Raw genomic sequence first — 27,056 nt, 5'->3', positions numbered from 1 at the left:
CTGGGCTTCGTGAAAGTTTTTAATTTGTGTGGAAATAAGCGTGACGTTAAAACAGTTAAATAGTTTATCGGCAAATCAACAAACTCAGGGCATAGGATTGGCTGGTGGTAGGTCACGAAAACCCACCTCGGATGTCGAAGCCTTGCAGAAGGTAATAGAATGCGGGTATCGCGTAGCGTCGATGTCACGCGTGTCAGGTGTGAATCGGGCGACAAGGGTGTATCACAACGTGCGGTCATCTGCAGTGGTCCGCAATACGTGCTCCCAAGAGTGAACGGTCAAAAGAGACTCCTTAAACTGGAACGGCTGCTTAATGGGGGCTAAAGCGATAAACTCTTGAGCAGCAAAGCAAAGGTCCGACCGAAGCTGCACCGTAATCCTTGATGCATGCTGTTTGGCATTCTGTTTGATCCTTGACGCAGCCCCAAAAATATCGATAAAGTACTGGTACTGCTGTTGCTACTGTTGTTGGTGTTGGTGTTGGTGGTAGTTCTCCCCGGTCTCCCCGTCCTCCCCGGTGAGAGGTGACGTATTCGTGGTTAGGATGAGGACAGATCTATCGGTTCGGCCGCTCGGGTGGGGACGCGTGGAGCATCCGTCCAGCAAGAACAGCCGAACCGACGGGAGACGAGAGACTTACTGGCGCTGCTCGTGCAAAGGATAACGGGCCACCGGACACCGCGAGAGCTGCGGAGAACCGTGAGCAGTGGCGAGAGTGAGACCGTGCCCGTGCCGTTTACTGAGATTGGAGGACATCTCACTCTGGTGTGGCTGTGTGTGAGACAGGGCTCTCAGCGTTGAAGCATCCGTTACATACGCCCGAACGTGACTGTTCGGGTTGTATCCGGACGTGCGGAGGCCGTTCCGTTTGGAAGAAGCCGTTTTGTTGTCGCTGCAGAATAATCGTGCTTTGCCGGAACCCGAGCCACTCACAGGCGGTGTCGTGCACCGAGGACCACTCATGAGTGCCGTCGCGAGCTCGGATGCTTGGTTGGGATGCTTACGTGGGAAAGTAGCAGCAGCGAACCGATGCGATAGGATAACCGTGGGTCAGTGCTTTCGCTGCCAGGACCAACAAAACACACACTCACTCCACACGCGTAACACGGACGGGGACTAACTTGGCTGGCGCTGGTTTGGTTAGTTAGCTAGTTGGTTGGTTGGTCGGCCGGTCGGTTAGAAGGCCACTGGGCCTTCGATTGTCGAACAGGCGAAACAGAAAGGGAAAGAAGGCCAAAGCCACACACTCTGCGGACTGCAGATATGTGTTGTAGGCCAATACACACACGTACACATGGATCCAACCACCCCATTCAAACACTCCGCACACGGACACGGAGAGGCGGGAACATGAAGTTGAAGTAAAGCAAAACGCGAACAGGCTGAATATTTAAACATTACTGAACGGCCGGGGCCGAATCGATTTAATTTGAGCTAAAACAATACCTAACGGAGCAGGGAACGCTAGTAATGGAGCTTGAGCAGTGACTGTGTGTGTGTGTGCTTGTGTGTGATACGAGTGGTGTGTAGTTCGTTGGGTTTATTTATTTTTCATCTTGGCCCCTCACGTCCTCATTCTCTTCCTTCTTCCACATTTCCACAGCTCGTTGTGAAGGTATATTATTGATTGGTAATGAGTTTTTATCGAGTGTTTGGTGAATTTTCTAAATCAGTGTGCGGAGGTTTGTGTTTTTTTGTTTGTTTCGCTTTTTAGTGGCATAACTTTGAACGAATGTGTGTGCCAGTAGTGGGTTGGTGTGAAAAGTGTGTGTGTGATAAAGAAAAGAATCATAGAATGTGAGTCAGTACGTCCGCTATGTGCCAAGAGAAGTATTGATGTTGTTTTAAGAACTTTTTAACTATTGTGACTTGAAAAACTAACCTTACATAATGGACTGTGGAACTTAGGTGTGTGTTTGTCGATGAGACTGGAAGACCAAACGGAAAGTGCAAATAACAAAAAAGAGGCAAAGTCTGCAGAACATACTTTCGAGCTTCGTGGACAGTGGAACAAAAATCGTTAGCTCACCTCAGTGTCGGTACGTGTGCCTGATGTGTGTCTGCCAGGACACTTTGGGTGTGTGTGTGTGTGGGTAGAAAAAAAGGACTTCCAACGTCCGCAGACTCCCAGGCAGGTGGCTAGCGTACACACACGTACACGTCCAGCAGCAAGTGAACAGCGTGGTGCCGTCTCCAGGTGCCCTCGAGGCAAGTGTGGTGAGAGCGTAGAAATAAAAACGGGACGCGCATACGCTCCGCCGTTCACTAACAGCATGATCGGCCGATCGCCAGCGGCACAAAACGAGAAGGTAAGGCAAGTTTTGCAGGTGTTTTATTTTGGAGTGCCTTTTGCAGGCTTGCCGAAAGTTGCAGGTTTCTTGGGAAGTTTGGTCGGGTGTGTGTTAGTACCCCTGTGCACTAGTTGCGATTGTAGCAGCCTTGCTTGGTGGCGTTTTTTTGGCAATATCTATGGCAGAGCAGTTTGGGGAAAAGTTTCTTTTCCTCTCTCGTAATCTATGCCCGGGAGTTTGATTTTCAAAGCAGTTTTGTAATGTGAGAAATGTCCGCAGAATGGGGCGATTATTGGAATGAAATGGTTCTTTCGAAAACGCCCTCGTCTTGGAAGAGTTTTAGTAATGTGAGGTGGTTGGTGTCTCCAGGCAAGCTACATTATAACGTATGGTAATATCTGAATCATACCCCCTCTCCGTACTCAAGGCCAGAAATGGCAGGCCGAGACCTCTCGAGGTTGTAGTGCCAAAGAAGAAGAAGAATATCTGAATCAAGTTTGTTTAAAAAGGATACCTACATTGGTGTTGTCAGAATAAAATGTGCTTTAGAGCGAAAAGTTTAAGGGAACGAATATAAAAGCTATCACAATTGCATAACTTTAGGCTCTTTTAAATACAACGCTTGCAAATACCCCTGAAAGTATGCAATCCAAAAGTCTAATTATTAATATTGTATCTTGAGAGTGTGTATTCTACTGCAAAGTACCTTTTTCAACAATTCTAAGCAATTAAAATGTTAAAACTTACAAAGCTTCAGCTTCAGACATCCACATGTAATAGCTTCTATCCTTCTGTGGCACTTGATCAGATCCATATCGCAATAGAACTAATGAACAGGGATTCACGTTTTGGAGCCTGAACATGCAACATTAGGCACATTATTGGCAACGCGTTCTAATGCTATTGTTCTGTGCGCACCCAAACCACCCCAACCGTGCGAGAGCTTTAGAATTGAAACTGGTCGTTGGATTAACTTTACGCGTTTTGATCAAAATGCGAACCACCGCGAACCATTCGAATAAAATCTAATAATCGAGCTATGATGCCAACTGGACGCATCTGGATTAATCGAGTGCAACACAAAGCATTCGCTAATTCCCAACCCAACGATTCCAAAGCGTCCCGCATTTAATGCAATGTGCTGACGCTATGTCCAAATCGTACCTTTGTGCGGGAGTTGTTGGCTGTTTGCTGTTTGTTCGTCTCGTGCAGACAAGGGCTACCGAATAAAAGGGCGGAGAAGGAAAAAAGCTACGAAAGGGTAACATGAAACTAGCCGAAGCGTGTCGTGTGCCTCTTCTGGGGGGGAGCGCTGCTCGATGTTCCCGTTTTTAAATTGAACACTAAGCACACGCTCGCGTAGGGATATTGTTGGCCTGCCGTAAGCCAACCGGGGATGTTAGAATTCAGGTTCAATATTCAGTGCATCAGTGCGCTCGTTTGGATGGCGCTCGTTAGGATTTATTAGCTCGCTCGCCTGCACTGACCCCGAACGAGATGAGCAGCACCAGCAGCAGCAGCAGCAGCCACACGAGCATTAGTTTGCAAGCTTCGGGTCCATATTTTTCACCGACGCTAATTATAATAATTAGAATGCAATGCCCGTGCCAGCCCAATGGCAGCCAGGCGGCCACCGCTCCAAGGGGCCGGACGAATAGCAATAATGCCAGGAATGCAAGCTTGCAAGCTTGATGAAATTTTGTGGACCCGCTTTAGAGCCGCGCGCGTTGAACCCCCTTTCTTCCGGGCTCGTTAATGCTGGACGTGTGCTTTAATGATCCGCAAGCTCCGATGGTCCGGACGGTGGTGGGTTGTAAAGAATATTTTATCCTTGCAGCCGGAAGAGCATAAGCATGGACGGGAGTAAATTAATGACGCACCAAACTAATGAGAGGTTTCTTTTACTCCCTGTTTTGTCTGATGAACTGATGATAGAAGGGGAAAAAAATCAGCAGTAATTATTATATTCAAAACATTCCTAACTACAAAGCTTGAAAACGACATATCAACAGAGAGAGAGAGAGAGAGAAAGAGAGAGAGAGAGAGAGAGAGAGAGAGAGAGAGAAAGAAACCCCCGTATTGTAAAGCTCATAATGAAGCAGAATTTTTTTTTCGCGGAATATAACCACAAGCAATGAATAGAATTTTAATAAAATTCTAACTCATTAATGTATGCACGAAAGCTGTGTTAAAAAAAACTATTTTTTTCATTTCAAGCACGATGGCACACGCACGGCAGCCGAAGCAGAAGAGTTTAATTTAACATTCCCGTGCTGTCTCGTATCATTTCCGCTAACGACCAAAGGGAAAGCTATGAATAGTACTGGTAAAATTGTGAGCCCCCCCAAAAAAAAGGAAACCGGTATCCATAACCTCCTCAGAGACACGAAACAGAAAAAAGAGCTACCGGGCCGTGTTACCGATTCACCATTCGTCCAGTTGCTATGGCGGTGACGGGTCGCCTCTGCCGACATTCCCGGAACTGGTCTTTTATCCTTTATCCACTTTTGCAAAAGCACGTGGTGCACGTGAGTGTGTCCGGTTCTAAAAACGGGGACCAGGGATGGTTTTTTTTTGTATGTTTTATTTTTATTATACCGATGACGTCTGCCCGACCACGACCAGCGGACGGTGTAACATGTTGCCCGAGGTGCAAAGGAAGCGATCGGGGGAGGATGAAAAGGGCGAGCGAAGAGCTCCTGGGCTTCCAGAAATGGAAAGTAATATTTATATAAAACTGGACTCCAGTCCTGTGTGTCACCCTTTGGCACGGTCGGGAAAGCTCGCCCTTCGGAACGTGTTACATGCAAATAAAATAAAATAAAGCAAAAAAAGCGAGAACAGGCTCGCTTCCTAGAACACAGCCGGCCAGGCTGACCTCTCTAACGGGCTGCGGTAGCCTCGTTGATGACGTCGTCGTCACACTCTTCCGGTGGCCGATTTGCTGCGTCCTTTTATGTGTGTGTGTTTTGGAACGTCCGTTTAGGCGTGAGGCACCAGGCGTCTCCATCGATGAGGTGACGAATGGTGATAACGTTAATACGGCGGCCATGACGATGATGATGATGATGATGATGACGCTGATGTTCACACGGTTCGCTGACGATAATGTGACAATTTACGCAGCTCACCATTCCATGCCACTCTTTCCGCCACATTTTCCCCTAGCTTCTACATTCCCACGCGGACACGTGCACCGCTGGGAGGATGCGTGGGACGATTTTTGCTGAAATCGCGAGTTAACATCACATTCATTAATATGTCCTCACTAGTGCAGAGCGCGAGTGTGTTAAGCACTCGGTGAGGTTTATGCGGGGTAACAAACCAACAGCAAAAAAATCCACAACTGACAACTTGCTGACGGGTGACAACACGTGGTGCTGCCAGGCTGACTGACCAACGAACCGACGAATCAAGCAGTTCGTTTCGTGGCATGTTTCGTTGACCAGATTGCGTATTTAGGTGTATGTGTGCCCAGACTTGCTACCCCTATTTATTAAGCTACCTCGTTTCGGCACGGTTGCGACAGGACTTTACTCCTGTCACCCGTGTTTTTTTCACATTTCAAAGCTCATACCTCAATCACCCAACGCAGGAGACGCGCAGGCAAAAGCAAATATATTTTTATAAACTCACTGACCCTTTCCGAGCGGTTCCATTCGAGAAAACCCGAAAAATATAGCAAAAACTTGAGAAAGGTTGAGCAATTTCAGTCACGATTACGAGACTTCCAATAAGACCCGTACGCTTGGGTGGGTGGCGCCTTTTTTCGGGACCCAAAATTAAAATGGACGCAAGTAAATGTGTGGCGTAAGGAAGGGAGTGAATGACCGAGAGGAAAAAAAAACAGCGCCAAACGAACGCCGCCATCATCCCGAGCGAGCTGGAAAATTAACAAACCTCACGCTGTGGTGCACGAATTAGCGTGTCCCAGTTACCCAGGGACACACACACACCAGAGCAACCCGTGGCGCTACATTTGTGCCATTTGTTTTGGTGCCTTTTTTCCTTGCCGCCTCTCGTTCGCTTGGTCACGACACGACGGACCTTGGTCACGTGAAAGTTACCACACAGTGGTTGTCGTTGGCGATGTACGTACTGAGAAAGAAGGAAACCTTTTTTGCACAGGGATCACGCCCGGGAAAGACGGTTGGTAGCGTTCAGGTAAGGGTGGCCCCTTTTTATTTTGACAAACCCAGCTCAGTAAGGGGTCGCGCACCGTGTATTGAATGTGTCCTCGCTCTACCTGTCACACCGTGTAATGGTGGTCAGTGTACCGTGACAACGGTGTGATGAGACACGGAACTGTCCGCACACAAAACCCGAAGTGCGACGGCACATCAGGCCCGAGTCCTTTTTGTGACATGCGAACAAGAGATACAGGAAATTAGACGATCGTCTCCAGAATGACGTAGTGGATACACAAGAATGGGAACTGTTTGGATGATAGTAGATAATGTGCTTGTATGCATAAAGAATTAAATTTCAATTAAGGAACGGTTGGAAAAGTATGTTAAAGACGTTGTGGAATGAAAATATTACGCTTGTCGGCTGTATGTCATGCGGAATGCATACGTTTAGGCGCATTTGAATGTAAGAGTCGCTTTAAAGCTGTTCTTTGCTGCTATTAATATGGAATCAGTAGCTTAGTAGCAGCAAAAAAAAAACTTAAATCAAATTAATCAGCTGTGGTCGTGTCCCACCCAAAAACACAACGCCATGTCACCCTGAGTTCCAAAACCCCATACACAGTAAAAACCCCTACTCTCAATCGCGCTCATTAACCAGAACCTATTGTACGGCGGCTGAATGCGTTCAATTAATCCAGCAAAAGGATTAGGAATATCCGTAAATGGTTCAAATTAGTCACCTGTCCAGTGGTCACATTTATGAGTGGCCATTTTTTGTTGTTGCTTTTGCACCGACCACACCAAACCCTCGGCTAATGGGTCACATTTGTTCGGCATTGATCCGGGCGGCTTTTTCCCCGGTTCTAATCCCGGTGTGCTTTCGGTGGCAAATAACCTTACCCGAGGTGAGCTTAGTCTAGAGAGAGAGAGAGGGAGGGAGCGAGAGCTTGACGACGATAAATAACTTCAAAAATCCTCAACCTCACCATTCCAGTCCCGACCCCTTTTTGTGGCCGGGTGGTGCTTTCTGTCGACTCGGTTCGTCTTTTGCTGCTCCGTGCTACTCTTCCGTAGTACAAATAACAGCCAATATGAGCAGCAAAACTTCACACCTTTGCAATTAGACCTTTCGCTATTGTGGAGAGGGAGAATGGGAATGGGTCCAGGGAAAGGGACAGGTAAGGAAACCCCATTTCCGGGAACGGTTGGGAGCTGGGGGAAAGACGAGTTCCTAATCCTGATTGATAGGTTGACCTAAACGCTAGCTATCGCTTGTGATGTGGTTCCGTTCACTAGAGCCCCATCATCACTCGGTACGTTTGTGTGAATGCGTGTTCGTGCTTAGTGATGCGGAACTTGTTGTAACTTGTTTGTGTCGCACAAACACTCACACACACACACACGCCCGCGCACAAAAAGCTTCCACCGGCGTACACGGAAGCGTGCTTTGGTGTGGCCAGTATGTGACCAACCGGACGATACTATTCCATTTGGCCGAAAATTTTCCACCAAATTGACCAAATCCGAAATTACCGAGACACACACACACACACACGCTGAATGCGCACGAGAGCAAGTGAGTGAGCCCCACAAATTGAGCGGATAAAGGGACATTGGTTCAAAGGACCTCTCCTTCTTTTTGCGTATTGGATGTCCATTTTCTGTCACCCACACACACAAAGGCATGCAAGGTGCAGATGTGCGGGAGAGTTTTGTGGCATGTTAGCCGCTCGATTAGACCGTTTATCTAAGCGCGATAATCCTAAAAAGCATGACAATTTTACGCCATTATCGAGTAACCGCAGATCGGTACAGTAATGGAGGAGCGATAGTCGGGAACAGTGTCACATGGTGGACATCAAAAAGCGTCCTCGTTTTGGTTTTGCGAGGTAGAAAGGCCATAAATGGTCCCGTTCAATCTGCGATTGTATGCGCTTAAATACGGTTATTTGCGACTATTGTTCAGCTGAAGTCGCCTAAAGTTATGCAATTTACATAACACAGTATAATGTTTTACTTTTCACACCAAGAAGAGCTAAAGTAAACTGAGGAGCATCTCAAAATTAGAATCGGCTACCAGACATCTTTTTTCTCGAACCTCTCATCTCAAGGCCAGAAAAGATTGAGCATATCGGTAAGCTTGAAATGGAACCGTTTTTAGTAAAAATAACCCGCTTTAAAATACTATATTACAACCCTGTAGCTCTTGAAGCAGGCATATCGCACCGTATCCTTTTTTCTCGGAAGAAAGTGATCCCTGTGCCAAACTGGTTCTTTCATGCTTTATTTCACCCGAGAAAGAAATCTCACCCATTTACTGAAGCGTATCACTCTGCTGGCATCATACGTACACACACACCCATACACACACATACACACCCATATCCGACGGTATACTTTTGTGATTAAGGATTCGTACGAAGTATTAACCTTCCGATATGATCAGAAATGGGGCGAGCTGCTGCTGGGTGGGTATGATATGTTTGAAGATATGTCATGCTGATATCCTTGGTACCTTGGCAAGGGATAACGGATGGGAAATCACGACGGTTTGTGTGTGTGTGTGTGTGTGTGTGTTTAGAGAAACCCCGTACCCCGTGTAAGTGGAGTTTATGAAGAAAAGATGAACAAAACAGTAAATCTAATCGGTTTGAAAGTGTTTCACGGAGATAATTGCACGAAGGAGCTACCGAGCTGGAGTTTATTTAGTCCAGACCGAACCAGGAATCCTTTGTTTCCGGATGAAGATCTTTTAATGGGGATTTGTGACCCTTAAATTCATATGTTTCGTTAGAATTTAGTTTAAAATAATACTACTCTTGTGTAGTTTGAAGAATAATTCCTTGCTTCCAGTGGGCTTGTGTTGCTGTTCGAGAGGGCACTTCTACATGAGCCTTGTCTAAACATCTGCTACTCGACCGAAATACTCCAAGCAGCAAACGGTACGGACGTTAGTTTTTGGGACAATTTCCCTTTATTCGAGGAAAGTGCAATAAAATTCTTTCTCTGGAAGCCATTAATTCGGTCCCATATGTGCTCAGGTGCAATCTAAGAACGTATGACACGCAGTAGCAAAACTGGAACACGAGTGTGTGTGTGAGAGAGGGAAAGCAAGAGAAAAAAACGGCCCATAAAAAGAAAAGGACAATCCATGGGGCAGGCCACTGAAAAGCGAATCGTAAGAGAGAATTCTACGTTATTTCGTTTGAATATCTTCTAAGCGCCTTTGGTTAGGCAAACTGCACAACATGCTGTAGCTGAAGGAAAAAAGCGACTTCTATTGCTGCTGCTACTACTACTCTTGCAGTGAGAATGTGTGGGAATAGTCAACTGTCGCCACGTGACGTCCAGTTGGTTAAAAGTGACCTGATATAGGACTAAAAATGTAAAAAATGGGAAGCAAAAAACGACACACCAAGGAATGTTGTGAAAGTGTAAAATACGAGGATAGGAGACTGGTTACAGTTCTCTCATCACTGTGTGTCCCATTTGGCTGTTACAATGAGTAGGTGTGTGTGTGTGTGAGGAATATTCATGTATACATGCTCCATCTCTCACACACCCGCATGTGTGCAGCGACCTGCCAGCGCAAAGGTTGCTTAGATATAGCGAATGATTGAGCCTACTTGACCATACCGTACACGAGCAGGCCGACAAAAGCTGCTTCACAAAGCTGGAAACACACAGCATTATCTGCAGCCATTTGCACTTGGCCGCTCGTCCCAGCCTAGAACAGAAATGGGACATCCTCGTGCGCGCTGGTCGGGTAGACTGTGACTAGGTAGCGGCAGCAGGCAGTAGCAGCAGTGCTATTTTGAATTATTAAAGTTTCTGCAGAGGACATGCCGCTATCATCGGGGTGCTCTGGCTGTCCTGATGCTGTTGGAGCTGTGAAATAATTGTACATTTTACCCTTCGCCTTGCTGCTGGCCTAAGCCACCCCTATCAGCCACCGGCAACGAACAGTGGTCCCAGTGTTGCTTTACCATTTCGGATCATCTCTAACGGACTCCAGAATTCCAGGATTTGAAGCGAGAAAAAAATGGAAAAAGGGAAGAAATAATATAAAACCCATGTTATCCGCCATCATCATACCCCTGGGTGGGACGTCCTGGGGTGGGGAGGTTTGAGTTACAATAGTTGTTAGTCCGTTGTATTGCTCGGTTTGGTAAAAGGCTGTTGGAGCGCCCCACGTGGGGTATCCTTCTACGTGGGACACTGTTGGTTTAGGGTTAGTTTGCACCGACTGGGTTGGTTGGCCCACTGATGATGGTAACGATGAATGATTTCGGATTCCCAGTGTCCCGCACTACTGTTGGAAGGTCCCGAACGGGCACGGCTTCACTATATGTCACACGCACACACACACAGAGAACTGTCGGTCATCGTCTGCTAACGATTACGGTGGAAAAGGCCTGGGTTTTATTGTGTTTCGGAGTGCGATTCGCTTTTTTTCCCCTTTGCGGGGGGGACAAAACGAACCCAGGGCATAAATCAGCCACTCGTTATTCATCCATCCATATGCATTCATCGGTTTGGACATGTCCGTGTCTCCTGGGTGGGTGCACTTTGATGGACCAGAAAGGTCAGAATTCCAGCTTCGGTACGGGGACTATCACCCACAACGAATCGCCATAGTGACGCAAATGGTTTCCCAGGTTTTTTTAAAATTGCACACACAAATCGTTGGTAGAGTAAGTAGGCTACGGGCTATAGTAGACTGATACTTAACGACGTCACAAATTTTTGGGAGGAAAAAGAAAAACGATCAAAGCACGACGAAGCTGACCCGTATTAAAATGGACACAAAAAGACGTGTGACAAGAAACCGACCCGACTGCTTAAACACACCAGCTCAACGACGGTTACTACGTTGGTCGTAAAAGTGTAAATTTTATTACGGACAAAGATGGTGGTAGTCCGCGTGTGGCGGACAATCCAGTTGTGACAAACTCGGACCTATCTCCGGCCCTGGAACCCGGCACTGACCGACTGCTGTCACCACAAAGCGACCAGAGTGAGTGTGCGAGAAGCGGGATTCCCGGGGCTTTAATTGCTCCAACGTGTGGTTTTCGTGTGTGGATGTGCGAGTAGAGGACTTTCAAATGTGGCGGCGGACCACCGTCGTTCCGAACTGGGCAGTAATAGCAGTGGCAACCAGTAGCGTGGGATTTATGCGCTCTCGGAGGATGGAAAACACCAAAATCACAGCCCTCCGATGATGATGGTCTTCAGTTTTTATTCAACTTCAGCTCTGTTTTTTTTTTCGGTGGGAATAGGGGTGATATAAAGTATCGTTTGCCCTTTTTCGGGGGTTTCGTTGGTCCCCACCGTCAACGTCAAAACCCGGGCCGAGGCAAAAACTCTATTACAAAGCATCTCCCCTTCCGAGCGTTTGTGTGTGTGAGGTTAAGATTGGAACCGTTTTCTGACACATTAATTGGGCAGTAAAGTTAACTCCGCAAAACCAAGAGCTTCGGTTCCGAGTGGTTACACACGGGTGGAGTGTAATTGTACGGTGGGGGAAGAGTTGGACAGGGAGGAGTGTGTGTGTGCAAGTTTACTTCGGCGTTTACTTCGTTTGACCAATATTTGAACAACTGGTCTGCAGTGTGAGGTGATGACGTGGTGCCGTGACCAGGAGAGAGTGTTGACCGTAATAAACGTTGACGTCGACAGCTGGCTGGTAGCCGTTCGGCCGTCCGTGCCATAAATTCAAACGCAAGCACCATAAATCCATTTGAAACTATTATTAATTTCGTTTTATCAGCAACTATTTTCCGCCGGGATTGGGAAAAACGGGAATAAAGTGGGTATTATTCCCGCACCGTACTGGAACTGTACAAAGCTCGATAACAAGGTGGCAGCTTTCACTCGATTTTCCCTACTCTCAATGGGATGCATTCGGGAAAAAAGGGACAGGATCTTACTGTTCGGTCTCTAGAGTCCCAGCTCAAAGCCTCATAATCTCCTCTTTACTCGAACCTTTCCGTTTTCCTCCACTGGCAGCCACTGGCTTCTTGTGTTGAGTGCCGCTTCTTGTGCTGAAGATTACCTTGCCGGCTGGTGGTAAGGCAAGGGCACAGCAGACCGGGAAGAAAATCCTTCCCATTGCCAGGCGTTCATTACTGAGACCAATTCTACGATTACAAGCTCAAGTGAGTCTAGGCTTGGAGGGAGCGACTGATGAGAAAAAAAAGCGCTGGTGAATGGTCAGATTTTATTGGTAATCGGTCAGCCGAACGCTCGTGACAGAAAAGGTATGATAGTGCGAATGGACGGATCAAGTCTCCCGCTACCAGGAGTGCACTTTGTTCGAGAGTTTCGCCATGATCGGGCGAATTGTCTTCAGTTTGTGCAGTGGCAGAAATTGCTTCCAGGAGAACTATAAGCCACGGTACAGTCTAGTCAAGCACATTCACCGAACGTCTTATTGGGTTGTGCAGGTGAAAATTATTTTCCAGTTGTCCGTTCGGGTTGCGAGTGGCGAGCTGTGTAACGATACAGCACATATATCTGTTTGCCGACGGTTCAAGCGGTCTCACCGATGAGTGGAGCTTGTTCGAGGCGAACGAGCTCTGTGTGTGATTGGGTTCGAAGTTCGCGTGGAATTGAATCTGTTCACGCACAAGTACGACAAGTACTGCAAGAAATTGATAAGAAACGAGAAATGAGAATGTGGCTCTGTCAAGTTTCCTTTTGCTGAGAAGGTTAGCACTTTAAGGATAAAATATATTTGCTGCTGTACAGTGTGCTTATGAATCCAGCAATAGCTCAGTAATTGAAAACTTTCATCTAAACAGATAACTTTTGCGTGAAGGGTCACGGTTTTACTGTGGATACAAATTGCATACATTCAGGCGCCAACATACACAAACCTTCAATAAAACAGGAAAATCTCAGCAATTTAAATGGGTCACAGTGAAAAACTTTAAACTTTTACATTTCCGATGAAAGTTTTCCTTTAGATGCAGAACTTTTACAAATATAGTATTACAAATTGCATACCTTTAGGCACCTTGCTTAAAAAGAACACATCTAATTATCTACAATCGCTGCATTTTAAAGCAACGCATTCACAACCTTTCTTCACAAATTTTGCAGCATAAAAGAGGACCACATAGCAAGATTCTTGTCCTGCAGATTGCATTGCACCATTTGGTGCTTGTATTGCAATTAGCTAAATTAAAACTCTCCCCTTTATGCTGCAGCTACGCTAACGCCACAACTAACAAATTTTTCCAAAACAACTTTTGCAACAACAACAGCAGCAGATATTCGGTGCAAAATGTAGCGTGAAGAGCGTGTGCTAGTTGCTGTGAAGATTTTGTCTTTGAAGAAGTGTGAGGTGTTGTGAGGGAACAGCCTTTCTTTTTAAAGATCTGTCACGTCTGATGTGTTTTCCAGCCAGTGCAGATATGTGCTGCTGCGATACGGTGGACGAGATAGTTTTATGATGCTTTATTTTATGTGCTGCAGGATTCTCCAGATTCTTATCGGTACGGTGACAGTCCTAACTGACTGACTGTGAGTTGATTTGTTCACCCAAGAAGGCTTACCGATCTAGGTGGCGAAAGCATGACGTACAATAACAGACGGGGGAAAAGATGTCCCGATTTAGGAAAACAGAGGTTATACATCGATCTGAGCTTGTCGTTTGCCAAATTTAAAACAAGAAAAAAGGAAAGGACGAGGTGAGTGAAACTAATGTCACAATTGGAAGAGTTCTTTGGACAGCACGGAGGCTGGCACCGGTGGTTATGCAAATCGTTGATCGATCGTAAGCGATGGTAATGTTTGTTCTGTCTGTAGGTCGGTCGGTCGGTCGGTAGGTCGGATAGTCGCGCGTACGAACCCGTAATCGATCAAGAAGGTGCGAGATGTGCATCTGCTTGAGCAATGATGCCTTTCTCCGTGATCCGTTTCGTAGCCGCTGTGCAAATGTAGACACCTAAACCTTTCGGTGGCCACATCATCCAACAACGCCAAACGGAGCGTTGTCATCTTCTGTGTGGTTTTTCTCGTGTGCTTTCCACGTGATTCAACCCCAAAACGAGCGAACGGAAAGCGTGTGGTGTGGCTGAGGTTAAAACAGAAAAGCAGGGAAAATAAAACCAGCATGCAAACCGAACAAACGAACCGAACGTGTGGCCTACCCCAGGGCTGGCAGAAGGCTTTGCATGCTGCTGCCTCTTTTCCCTTCGAAGCGCACGCCTCCTCTTCACGGACAAGCTGACTGGATACATTTTTGGGCTGACTTTTCCTTTCCTATTCCACGCCAAAGAAAGCGAACGAAGAAGAAATCAAATAAAAAGCGTCCGGAGATCTTTAGCAGCGAGATACGCGAATGGATAAGAATATCCAAGCGCCTGAATCTATGCAATGGCATGGTGCGAGAGAGCGAGAGTGAGAGAGAGGGAGCACCGACAAAACGGATTTGAAATTCACGGTGCAGCAGCACGGGTGGGAAACCCCCACCAAGGAAACCAAATAGAATAGAATCTCGTTTGGTGGATTGGCTTTAGTTGTCGTCTTCACGCGCCACGACCGGCGTACAGCACGGGAAGCCCTGGAAAAATCCGGGGCGAATGCTATTCTAGGTCGAACGAAGTTATCGCGACCTATGCTGCTGCTGCTGGAACACCCACAGCGATCGGTGATTGAATCTGGAGTTTATTTGGATTCCGAGATGCACCCGACTGCATCGGTACGGGCCGATGGTGTGAGCGCTTTCTTGTTCTCAGATGTTGATAAAAGGATCCCGGTTTATGGTGGACAAAAGAGGAAAAAATAGGAAACCCCACACAAAGCGAGGCGAAGGAAAATAAAGTACCAGATCTTGCGATCCCGTGTTGTATCTCGTCGCGATCTGTTAGCGTTATGAAGTTGGCAACCGTTTTTCCCGCTTGCCGTTGCCCGGTGAGTACGGAAATTGGTACATTTGCATTTGCCATCACATCCGGCACGAGAGGAAGAAAATAAAAGGGCGAAGAGCGCAAGCAATTAGTTATCGGTTGTTATCGACCATTTCTGGCAGCGCTCCAAAACACGACGGTGGCGCGTGGATGCAGCAGTTCGGTGTGACAATTCGCCTTCTCACCGAGGTGTGGACAATGTAGATATGAGCGGACGGCGTACACAGTACGATGCGGTGATTTTTTTGTGTGTTGCTGCTCAGTATGATGCAACACCGAGAAAGGCAGGTCCCTTCTTCTGTCAGCAAAAATGTTGTGGTTGTCCTCATTTTTGTCTCTTTTCCTGCCGCACATACACACTCTTGGATGGGTATGTTGGCGTGGGAAATATTTATGTCCAGCGTTTTGTGGCGTGAAAAATTGGACCCGGACAAATAAATTCTCGTTCATCAAAGCGCACACAACACGGGAACACTTTAATTAAGAGCGAATCTCCCACGAGACCAGTGTGTCCCATAAACAGTGTGCCGGGTTGGCTTTTTTAACGGCCGGTGGTTGTTCTGCATGTGGCGAAGGCGTTTTTGAGTGTAGAGCTGTTAAATTTTGAGCAGTTACAGAGGATATTGCACCATCGATCCATCAAGGGATAGACGAGTGACGGAGCTTTTCTTCAATTAATTACACCCGCAGTGTGTTTCAATTTTTGAACCCGGCCCGAATCCGACAGTGACTCCGAACGGCACCTCGTTGCTCGAATCTATTCAAAGGTCCGTCACTCTACTGGTATGGCGTTTGTGTGCGATTGAGCTGAAATCGACATCATCAATTCGGATGCGTCCTCTATTGGACCCGGTTCATCTATCGAGCGATAGACCCAATCAAACAGCCGTCAATTTATTTAACCCACAACAAAAATCCCTTTTTCGACCAGCAGCGGTAGCGGACGAATGGGAAGCTCTCCGATGGGAATGGGTTCAATTAGCCGAATGGGTTTGGAGATGGGTGGAACAGGAAAACCGTGGGCGAGTAGTGGTTCTCGATTTGCTCAGACAGAAGGTTTCGTATTTGTTTATCTACATTTAAAGTTACGGGTCACCTGATTGACGTACTGAGATAGATGGCGTTGTTGTGCTAGTGTTTGTTTCGTAGAGAAGGAAAATGCGCCTGCTTTGTATGCAATCCGCATGACAGTCCAAACTTATTTTTTTGCTGCAGCTTAGCTAGTGGCGTAGGTTTGTTTTTAAAATATTCCAAAGGTTAAAATTTATCGGTTTTTCATTGATTTTATCTTAAATTCTTCAAGAAATCACCCGCTGAAAATAAAATCAAAAAACTTGCGTTGGTCGTTTCGAGTAGTTTTCTACATCAAAGGAATTCGAACATATCGAACCCTAAAATACGGCATCTGCATTCGCATCGCCGTACTTCAAACCCATCCATCTTTGGTGAGTTCGACCGAATCGGTTTGATCCGATCAAACCCCCCCCCACACACACAAATTCCGGGCACACTGTCAAACTGATCAAATGTACATTAAATTTCCATTTGATGGATTCCGCAAAACAAAAGTGACAGATTGTCACAAATAGCGCGTCACGCACGAGCCGAGGACACGAGCTCCGCTGGTTGTCAATGTCACGATGCACAGCAGAACGTTCCGACTCGAACGCACGCGCTTGTGTGTTTGTGTGTGAGTGTGTGTGTGTGCAGTGGAGTTGTAGTGATGGACAGACAGGTTCGTACGAGCGAACGACACAGTCCGGCCCCGGTCCGTCATTTGATACATGTCAAAGCCTATCGGACGGTGGGTTCGTTTTCGGTGGCGTTTCGGGAACCCGTACGGGTTGGTTGTTCCCCATTCACCCGGCCCAGCCAAGTGCTGCAAAACATCGCAGCTGGATGTGTAATAAAAATATATAGTTTAATATGGAAACGACCGACAACCGCATGCGAAAATGCGCGTCCGTGGACCAAAAAAGCTGTGTGGTTCACAATGCCATCCGGAGAGCCTTTTGCTGCTGACGACGGTCGTGTACGGTCACGAGAAGTAGTGCGCCCACTTTACAATCCGGCATAACTCTGGCCGGCTGGTGTAGAGGAGGCTTTTTCCGGAACGGCACGGCACGAGCCCGTGCCTAATAAATCACACGCTCCACGGGACAGTGGCGGCGGATTGTTTATGCGAACGTTGTCTTTCGTTGGTCTTTCGGGTCGGTATCGAGCCGGTGCGCAGACCGGGTGCAGATCTGCACATCCTAAGCATGTATCTAGTTTCGCGGCGCATTTTGCAACTTAATGGGTCGTATAAGGTTGGATGGGCTGCAGGGCACACACAGAGCACCGCACGGTTGGATGTGCTGTTTTTCGATCGTTCCGCAGTCGATCCGGCATCCGGTTGCATTTGTTTCGCTTCGGGAAGCTGTGCCCAGTACGCAGCCAGTTGCATAGCATGGGTGACCAGGCGTCTCCATTCGCGGTGCGTTGCCGTGCGAAAGGGTGGGAAGCCGGGTTTGTGTCCGTGTGTCCGTGTGCAAGCACGGGAAGCATTTTAACATTTTACACAACCGGAAGCGGGCACTGTTTGCCGGAAGCAATAAGCAGCAGAAAATCGCCCGCAGGAAATCGTGAAGATGATGAGAAGAAAATGGATGGTAAAAATATGGGATGGAGCAAAAAAAAAAAAAAAACCAGGAGATTCCTTCCGTTTTCCTTTGTGCTGCAGCGAAACTATCACTAGCAAGGCTACACAAGGAATGAAAAATCTTCGCTGCACGATGTAGAATGTGTTTATTCCCATTTTTAGAGATAAATTTTTATTTATCATCTCAGCTCATCCTCGCATCCGTTCGGATGCGCCCTGCATGTACGGTGGTCGTCGGATGGTATGCCGTTAGTTTTGCCCCAATCCCTTAAGGTTCTCTTTTCACAGTTTATTACCACTGTCTTACCGAGGGGCTCAATATCCAATCTCCGGACATCGATATCGATACGTCGCAGCCAGACGACGACGACGACGACGACGAGGACGAGCACGATGCAGCTCAGTGACGATCCCTTTTTACGAAAACCTCGATCATTGGGGAGGGGGTTGAGGACCGTGGCGGTACCAAGAGGGTACGGTAAGTTTCCGGTGTTTGCAATATCGGACATTTATATCCGGCGCCTCGGAACCAACTGTATGACTGGGATGTGGGCATTGGAGCATTAGTGCCTGCACCGGAGTTATCGAGCGAAGGTTACACCGAGAAGCTGCTGTGCCGGCGACGATGATTACACTACAACCGGCACACAGACACCGGCTCAGCTCGACGGGAAAGAATCGTTCTTTATGGTACATGCTGCGGGGCAGCCGTCCCGGCACACATCCCAAGTCAATGGCAAACAGTGTCCGATGCAGCGCTCCTGTACGCTTCGGGTTTATTTTCGATATTTACCCATGTCAAATAAAAACACGGCCACCGGAATAACGGGTTGTTTAGCATAGGAAGGGAGGGGAGGGGAGGAGGGGGTGGGCATGTTCTAGTGGGGGTGGCTAGTGAACGAATCAAACGAGTGTTGTACCAGCAGCAGTGGCAGGAGAGAATAAAAATAACCACAGCACAAAAGCTTACCAGCAACCAACCAGCATACATACATTTTACTGTGATGTGAAGCAATGAAAAAAGGGTGAGGAAAAAAACATTACTGAGCTCTGTTTGAGTCAGGGAAGTGAAATCAAACAGAAACCATAATCCGAATCGTTGAACTTTACTGCCTTTACCAGAAGGGGAGGGTTTTTTTTGTTGGTGATGTTGCTAATAAAATTCAAAAGAAATCCGTTCGGTCGGTCACGGTAGGACACCTTTGTTCTTGCCTGCCTGTTACAATATTGTACGTCCGTTCGACATTTATTCGGACGTTAGTCTAAGCATCGCCTTCCATGGGTTTATTGTTACCACCGGTGGACGTACACAGCATTTTTGTACAGAATCATTAATTATGTGCTTCAAAATTTGGTTTTCCCCTAAAGGACTGTCGAGAAGATGGATGCTGGACGCTGGTAACCGGCTATTGAATTTTGTATGTGTTTTGTATGTGGCTTGTGCGGGGAAGATTTTTGAAGGCATTAAACAAAGCCTTTGTGTTGTACATTGTCCCATACGAGATTGTTTCCCTTACTGGTATAGGCTAACAGAAGGCAACATGTAGATATTTTTATTTTAATTTAATTTTTGTTCTACATGCTACTGGTCAGTTGTAGCAAATTTTAATCATTTTAATGAACTTGGAAAAACAAAAGAGAATGGCCAAGTATAGAACTTTCGAAGAAAAGCAGCAGCTGAAATTGCTATGAGCAGCTACGCCTAAAGTTATGCAATTCGTGTAGCAGCAGCTCAAGCAATGCTGAAGAGATTGTGTTTCCTTGTTTCGACGAAAGCGTCCTGTGTGATTATTAAAGAAACAAACTCACTTTGGCGTCCGATAAATCAGTTACTATAATACGTTCGCCCGTCCTTCCGTCATGCATTGTCACAAGCAATAATGACGGGCACATTTGTTAGATAATGCAATACAAAATACGCATGTCATAGTATCTGCGTTCGGGGTGATGGAAAGACATTCATAAAAGATGTCCCCATGCAGCACACCCAACGACACCCGAATTCGAAAGGCAATAGAAGAAGAAGAAGAAGAAGAAGGCAGCGACAAAAAAATGCCATGAATCATGCAGCGCTGCCCGTTCCTGTTTCAATATTAAACATAAATACATTGATGGGCAAGCTGAAGTTTTCCATCTTTGGCGCTGGACTGGACACGACTCGATGATGATATGTGTGTTTTTCTTCACGCGCTGCTTCTATTTGGCCGAACCCGGGATAGCCCCGGTATCGATTTCCCATCCTATCATAACAATGGACGCGAGAAGCGGCGTAAGACAAAACACACACAATCGATGGCGAATTATTTTTCGCCGCTCCGTTCTCCGTAAGCGTTACATAAGTGCTCGCCGGCGATCCTGACAAATGTTGGCAACGATCGGGCTTCTCCCGCCTGTGCCCGGCTGTCTTGCACAAGCTAGCGCAAACAAACAAAAGCAAAACTGTCAGTGATTTGAAGAGCGGAAGCGGCAAAAATGAAGAAATCCATCCGTAGCCACTAGAAGATAGCGACCGGAAGTTGTCGAAAACATGGCTGGGCTGGGGATCTGAGGACGACAGAAAAAAAAAGTTTTCGTAATATTCCACATATGGATCACACACACATACAAAGCAAGTCCTTTTGGTTCGTTTCAATCATTTTGTGCGCGTCCGGGGTTTTGCCTTCGCCGTCGCTTATGATGTTACGACTCGCGAATGGTTTTGGCGAAAAAAGGTCCGTTTTTAGTGCGTACCAGCTCATCAACTACAGCGAGGAACCATATGGTGGTGATGTGGTTGGCCAACATAGTCGGGCAGCGAGCAAAGGAAACACCAACAAAAAAAAGCCCCAACTGGGTGTCCGGAACTCCGTCAAATGTTTCCTTCCAGCAAGCGTGCTGCACGACCTTCAATACAAGTGCCGACGTCGGTTTCGGGGAGTTGTTGTTCACGAAAAGAACAGCCCCGTACAAGATGGAAAACATACGTTCACACACTCACACACACACAGACACCCACAATTCGGGGTTTTCGGGTGAATTCGAAAGATTTGGATGAAGTTTCTCGGGCAACAGCTGCTCCGGGCGTATCGAAGCGTACATCAAGAACTACCAGCCCGAACAAAAAGCCCGAGCCACTTGCCAGCGCTTGGTTGGTGGTGGTGATCGAGGTGGCCGGAACAGAGTTTGCTGGCTTGTTTCTAGCTGCCTGGGCCATAACTCAGCTAGTTGCACCACCAAGAGCTCGTTCCGCAGACGCCAACGACAACGACGCCGGCGACTGCGACGACGACGACGACAAGGACGACTCCAACATCGGTTGTATTTTACGGTCGAAATATCTACCGCCCGGGTGAGTTGTGGTCGAATAACTGCGGCAGGCACACCGGTCCGTCCCTCGGTCGGTGAGGCATTCCGTACTTCCCGGTACTTGAAGCCTTGCGAGTGAAGTACATTTGGTCGGGCAATATTTGGGTAATATAGCCATAGTTAATGCAGTAACAGCTGGAGAGCATAGTTTTGCGTCATGTTCCGGGGATTCCTCAGCATTCGAGGCGGGTTTGGTGCGATAGAGTGATTCCGGTCGTTAAGTGCGAATGAACGAATGAACTGTACAACTCGTACAACATATGCTTCGGTGAAGGATTTTCTGCAACGTTGGCATAATCGAAATCGGTCACACTGTGTGAAGCACATTCGTTTCTATCAGTGTGTAGCAGTTTCTAAAGATTATATAGGGGAATTGTACGGTTTTTGCTAAGAATGAGCCAACAATGAGCCAAAATCAGCGCCTCAATGTATGCAATGCGACCTACAAAAAAGACTGTAGAATTCAAATAATTCGATTTCAAATAATCTTGCTACAAAATAAACGATTCTGAGTAAAGTAAATGGGTTGGAAAAACCATTACCCAAATGCCCTTCTTCAATACCTTCAGCAATATTTGTCTGCTCGATAACAATAAGCGTTTTTAATATAAATAATAACCAGCTCCACCATTTTGCTTTCCCGCAATCCATCACCGTCGCGTCAATCCATCGGTTGATGAATTTTGCAGCTCTATTTATACCGACAAACAATCACAATAAACGTTTGCGATCCACTGCCCCACAGTTCCGAACAATGGAGCCCAAATATTTTGTCCCGCCGGCGATGAGCACAAAAAGCCGAGGTTCTTCACCCCCGAAGAACGTTCGCAGAATTTTTGCGGGTGGTAATTTTTTAATATCAGTAATATTCGAAGCAATTGTTGTGTGTGTGTGTGTGTGTGTGTGTGTGTGTGTGTTTGTCATCCCAGCGTGTGTTTGTGGCCGGCTAGGAGCTTTGTTTTTTTTTGCTTTTCTTGCTACCGCTCCGGATGATAATGGCCACAGCCCACACAATCAGACGCATATAGAGGGCGAGTTCGACGATTGACGCGACTGTTATTTGTTGTTTGGTGTTCCATTTTTTTCTGGCCCCCACTTTTATGCTAAACCAAGGACAGGAGAGAAACGCAGGGGGGCGAAAAGGGGGTCCCGGTTGCGGGAGGAAATCTCATCAAACGAATGACGTAAAACGGCACGGGCTGGCGACAAACAGTCCCGCGCATGGATTTGTGGATTCTGTGGCACCGGAAGTAGCCCCATGATAACACAAAACCGGCCCCACCAGCTTGACAGCTTGATGCGTGATGGTGGGAGACGAGGAGGAGGCAAAGGAGAAGAAAATTTCCCAGCACGAATATGGCCTTGTATGAGTTGGCGCGGGATGGTGGAGCCGAGTGGGTGGAACACAGGACGGACAGAGTTCTAGTGGCGCCACCGGTGGCGAATGACAAAAGGAATGGACGAAAATGAAATGGATGTAAGAAATGTGTTTTTTCTTCTGTAGATTATTGTGTGCGAGAGAGAAAGAGAGATGGAGCGAGTGGAGTGTTTGTTTGATTCCGCTTTCCCAGGACCTTCGTTCCTTTTCGCTTCCTAACACCACAACTTAAGGACATTTCCATTAGTCGAAGTGGTGTGAATTTGAGTTTCCCGCCGCACACCTGGATTGGGATTCGCGGGAGTTCTGAAGGATTTAAATTTACTCTTCCAACATCACCCCCCCCCCCCCCCACCAACACATCTCCAATGACAGGATATCAAGCTATGGGCAAGCTCCTGAAAAAAAGCTAGCCTGCTTTCAGGCGCTTCTCGCAGAAAACACGGGCATAAAATCAAAAGCTGCCATGTTGTTGCTGTTGGCTGCGGTTTCGTTCGGTTGGCAGGGCTGGCAGGATGACACAGACAGGAATGGCGACGGAATGACTGATTGCTTTCTGCGCAAATGAAAACGACGGGATGTATTTAATAATAATTACACTGTGTCCCGCTCCTCCAGCGGGCTTTGCACACACTTTATTCCCATCGGGCAAATGAAGGGAAGATAAGATGGTGAGCTGTTGCGTGAGGGAGTGTTCGGCAGTGGCGGGTGGACAAGCGGAAGGAACGCGGGCATGAAAAAATATGAGGAAGCAACAAAAGTGAAAATAATGGAAAGAAAGTGTCCTTGGCGAAAGTTTCCTACGAACCAGCGCAGCAGGTAGCGTCACTGCGGTAGCGTACGTGCGTGGTGAAGCTGTAAGTACGCAACCAAAGCAGCATGCAGCCATAAGTTCAATCTCATCTTTGCCCGCCCTTCGCACACGCTGCCGCACAAATCAAGCTGCTTTGCATTTCGGGCTCACTCGACGATGGGCTCCACCAGCCCGAGAAGGGGGAAAAGGAAATTAAAAATGATAATGAGAGAGCAAGCACGAGGCAGCTTGCTTTGAAGAACCATTTAAGAGGACGTAAACACGGTCGAAGGTATCGGTTGATGAATGGGCATCGAATGGAAAACGGGCGCGAACGGATGGTGGTAGCTTGTGCGGTTCCACAGAAAGAAGGAAATCAAATGTAAATGTCTTTTCTGCTGCCGCGGAGGGGAAGATGCTCTCCGATGCATATCGAATTTGTTCGTAACAAGGTTGCCCTTTGCGTAGTGTGTTTGGCGCACGGAAGGAAAAAAAAGGGAAAGGGCCATGAACGAACGATGGAGTGAATTTTCCCACTCATTACACCTCTAAAGGATGGTACGCGCGAGCACTTCCTACCAATCAATCCTGAACGATGGTCGCGTTCGGATGGGTCGCACCCGCTGTCGCCCACGAAGAGATGGCGCTCACTGATTTAAATGGTCGCAAGCGAACTGGAAAAGAGACCAGTTCCTGAGCGGAGGGGCCCGGGCCATTGCTGGCACCCTGGTTGTTGCTTGTGTTGTGGTTTGATTTTTGTTTTCCACCACGCCCGACGACTCCGGGCCACTCGGAAATGGGAACAATTTTGTAATCAAATCAATTAATCGTTCCATTTCGTGGGATCCTTCGCTGCGGACCAGCTTTTTGGGTGTGGGGTTTTGTTTTGCACCAAAAAAAAAGAGAGAAGGGAAATTGGTAATGAGTTGAGTTGAGAGTGAAGTTTTTGGGCAAGGTAAAAATTGCCTGAATTGTGTCTGCATTGCGAACAGCGAGTGAGGACAGGGACAAACGCTACCAAACAGACAAGCAAACCCCAGCGAAAACAAAAATAAACACAAAACTTATTCGATCTCGCAAAACAAACCACCGATGGAACCGGAGCAGTAGATAAAGTAGATAAATTGAAACAAATCTATCCGAATGCGAGCCCTCCACCGTGCCCCCTTGGTGCTGGAGCTACAGCCTTCTTGAAGGAAAAGTTCTACACTCCGGTCTTATTCATGGCCGTTGTTTTCTTCCTTTTCTTCACTCTTCTTGTCTCTCTCTTCTTCACTTACATTCCCCCATTGTGCGATAAATGCTTTCCCAATCGGTTTGGATCGCTTTTCTCTATCTCCAAGGGTGTGTATGTGTGTGTGTGTGTGTGTTATGTTTTCATGGGTTTCATTGGCGTAAAAGGGAAAAGTTTCCGATCAGAAGGAAATTACTTCGTTTGTACGGAGCACAGTACTGATGGGGGATGGGCGATTGATTGGAGCACAACACAAACACAGGGAAAGAAATGGCAACGAAAGTCAAACAAAACTGACGCGAACCCAATGAACGAGACGGCAGGGCGGGGGAACAACTTTTCGCTTAAATTTTCGTCAACCTCGGAAGCATTCGGCGCGCGCTAGCTAGTTGGGGATGTTGTTGATCACAATATTTTGTTTACCAAATTTTTTAACCAACGATTAAAGATAAGGTAAAGATGAACAAGAAAAGTGAAACAATGCTCAATCATCGTAGGAATCTTAGCAAAGCGCGAAAAATAACATAAAAATGAGAGCAAAATTGTCAACAGAAAAAAATGACTGTACGAAGTGCATACTTTTAGGCGTACATACAATGCTTGAAAGAAAAATACTCCTAAATGTATGCAATTGTTTGTTCTCAAATTCAACCCTATTTTCTAATCGGAATAATGAGGAGGAAAAATACGAATATTTTCAATTCGTATATGAAAGCAAGCCATAAAAAAATATTTGTATTGACTAGGCACTAAATGTCTTAAAGAGAGCAAAAATACCAGCCCAAACAAGTCAAAGTTTATCCACCAATAGACGAAAGCATAAGCTTCCTCGCTAAAGGTGAACCATCTCCTTTTTAATGACCCCTTCAGTTATGCTTTACAGTTTGTGCGAGTGTCGGTGTGTCGTCGTATTTGTGTGCCAAATCCAATGGACAATACAAAGGACGGCTTATCGACACTTTACGATCGTTGGTTGGATCAGACGCGGGGAGTAATTTTCTTTTAACGGATCCATTTGCCGAAGATTTTCCAGCTTTTCTTACGCTGTGAAGGAATGTTTCCCGTGCCCGATGGTAAAAGGAAGTTTTTGCGAAATCTGATGCGCCCTCCGTTTTGCTGCAATTTTCAAATGCAAAAGTGGGACAGGAGAAATAGTGGGGAAACAGAAGTTTACAAAACGTAAAAGGAAAAATCGCCAATTCATTCCCTCCCTAAAGCAGAAGCAATGAATGAAAACTTTTTCCTGCCGAATGGTTGAAAAAATCTCAGCCTGAATATTGGACGCTGAAGCTGGGCAAAGGCAAAGCATGATGGAAAATCGCCTCGTTCACAATGGTGCGACTATTTTTTTAGTTGCGTTTTGTGAGGGGAAAACTGTTCCCATTTTCTTTTCCTTTTTTTGTGGAGATGATGAACACGGTTTAGGGTACGGCACGAGGGGGGAAAGAAATTTGAATAAATTGCATTCCGAATGCGGAATCAAATCGATTTAGGCGAAAACGATTCCGGAGGATGTGGAGGTTGAAATTCAAACCATTTTGTTGTGGGCATTGTATGGATAGAAAGAGAGTGAAAGAGAAAGAGTGAGAGAGCAAGAGACAGAGATTTGTGTACGGCGATTTGTGAGGTTAATTAATGATGAATCCGATCCAGATTGGTGCCGTCACTTAGGCGACGCCACGTTTTCCTTCCTGTTATTGATTAATTGGTGAAAGTGGGGATAATTTGGTAAAAGCTGTGGATGGTGCTTTTTGAAGCAGATTGAAATTATTTTAAAGCATCAAGATTCTTAAGAGAAAAATCAGTTCAAGCACACTTTAAAGGAAGAAAGTTTCCACGGCAAACGAAATGCAAACACAACCCGGATTCCCGGTTGACGAAAAAGCGCTAGCAGAAAAGGTTACATATCGTTATCCTAATTTCACCGTTCGTTGATTCCTTCCTTGTCGGTAGGGTGGTAAGAGTCAACATCGTTCGCCAAAAGCGCCCGGGAGTCAACCGGCGCCCCAAAACTCACCCGAAATTGGTAAATAGAGCCGTTTAGGACATGTTGCCTTCTTGAAGATTCTGCGTGAAGGAGGACTTCTTTTTTTTGTTGTTGCTCTGAACTCTGAAACAGAACAGAACGGATGACAGTTATTGCTAGTTCCTTGGGTGTTATTTTTCTTTTTGGCTGGAACCGATTCCAGCTTCAGAATTGCGAGCTTGCGCCTGCATGTTCCCTCCGTTTTGCTGGGCCAAGTACATGTCGCTTTGTCCCGAAATTACAAACCCCGTACCGTGCTGCTCCAATCTAGATGCAACCTACGATAGTGGGAAAGTCGTTCGC

The 27,056-nt window shown here is 46.7% G+C and overlaps 1 protein-coding gene across 2 annotated transcripts in view; it reads left to right on the top strand.

Annotated features, from left to right (window-relative positions):
- The first annotated feature begins 1,090 nt into the window (after nucleotides 1–1,090).
- LOC118509952 (glucose transporter type 1) overlaps nucleotides 1,091–27,056 on the top strand; it is a 166,133-nt gene continuing 140,167 nt past the window's right edge. Inside the window, exons 1-2 of one of the 2 annotated variants that reach the window (XM_036051292.1) lie at nucleotides 1,091–1,139; nucleotides 1,604–1,615. The gene's annotated coding sequence lies outside the window, so the exon portion shown is untranslated. Of the gene's footprint in view, nucleotides 1,140–1,603; nucleotides 1,616–1,658; nucleotides 1,798–27,056 lie in introns of those variants that run through there. The other variant, XM_036051293.1, reaches the window with a different exon arrangement.

The sequence above is a fragment of the Anopheles stephensi genome, chromosome 3 (assembly GCF_013141755.1).
Source record: "Anopheles stephensi strain Indian chromosome 3, UCI_ANSTEP_V1.0, whole genome shotgun sequence".
Taxonomy (NCBI): domain Eukaryota; kingdom Metazoa; phylum Arthropoda; class Insecta; order Diptera; family Culicidae; genus Anopheles; species Anopheles stephensi.
The sequence above is the reverse complement of the archived record's forward strand: the minus strand, read 5'-3'. Positions and strand labels throughout refer to the sequence as shown.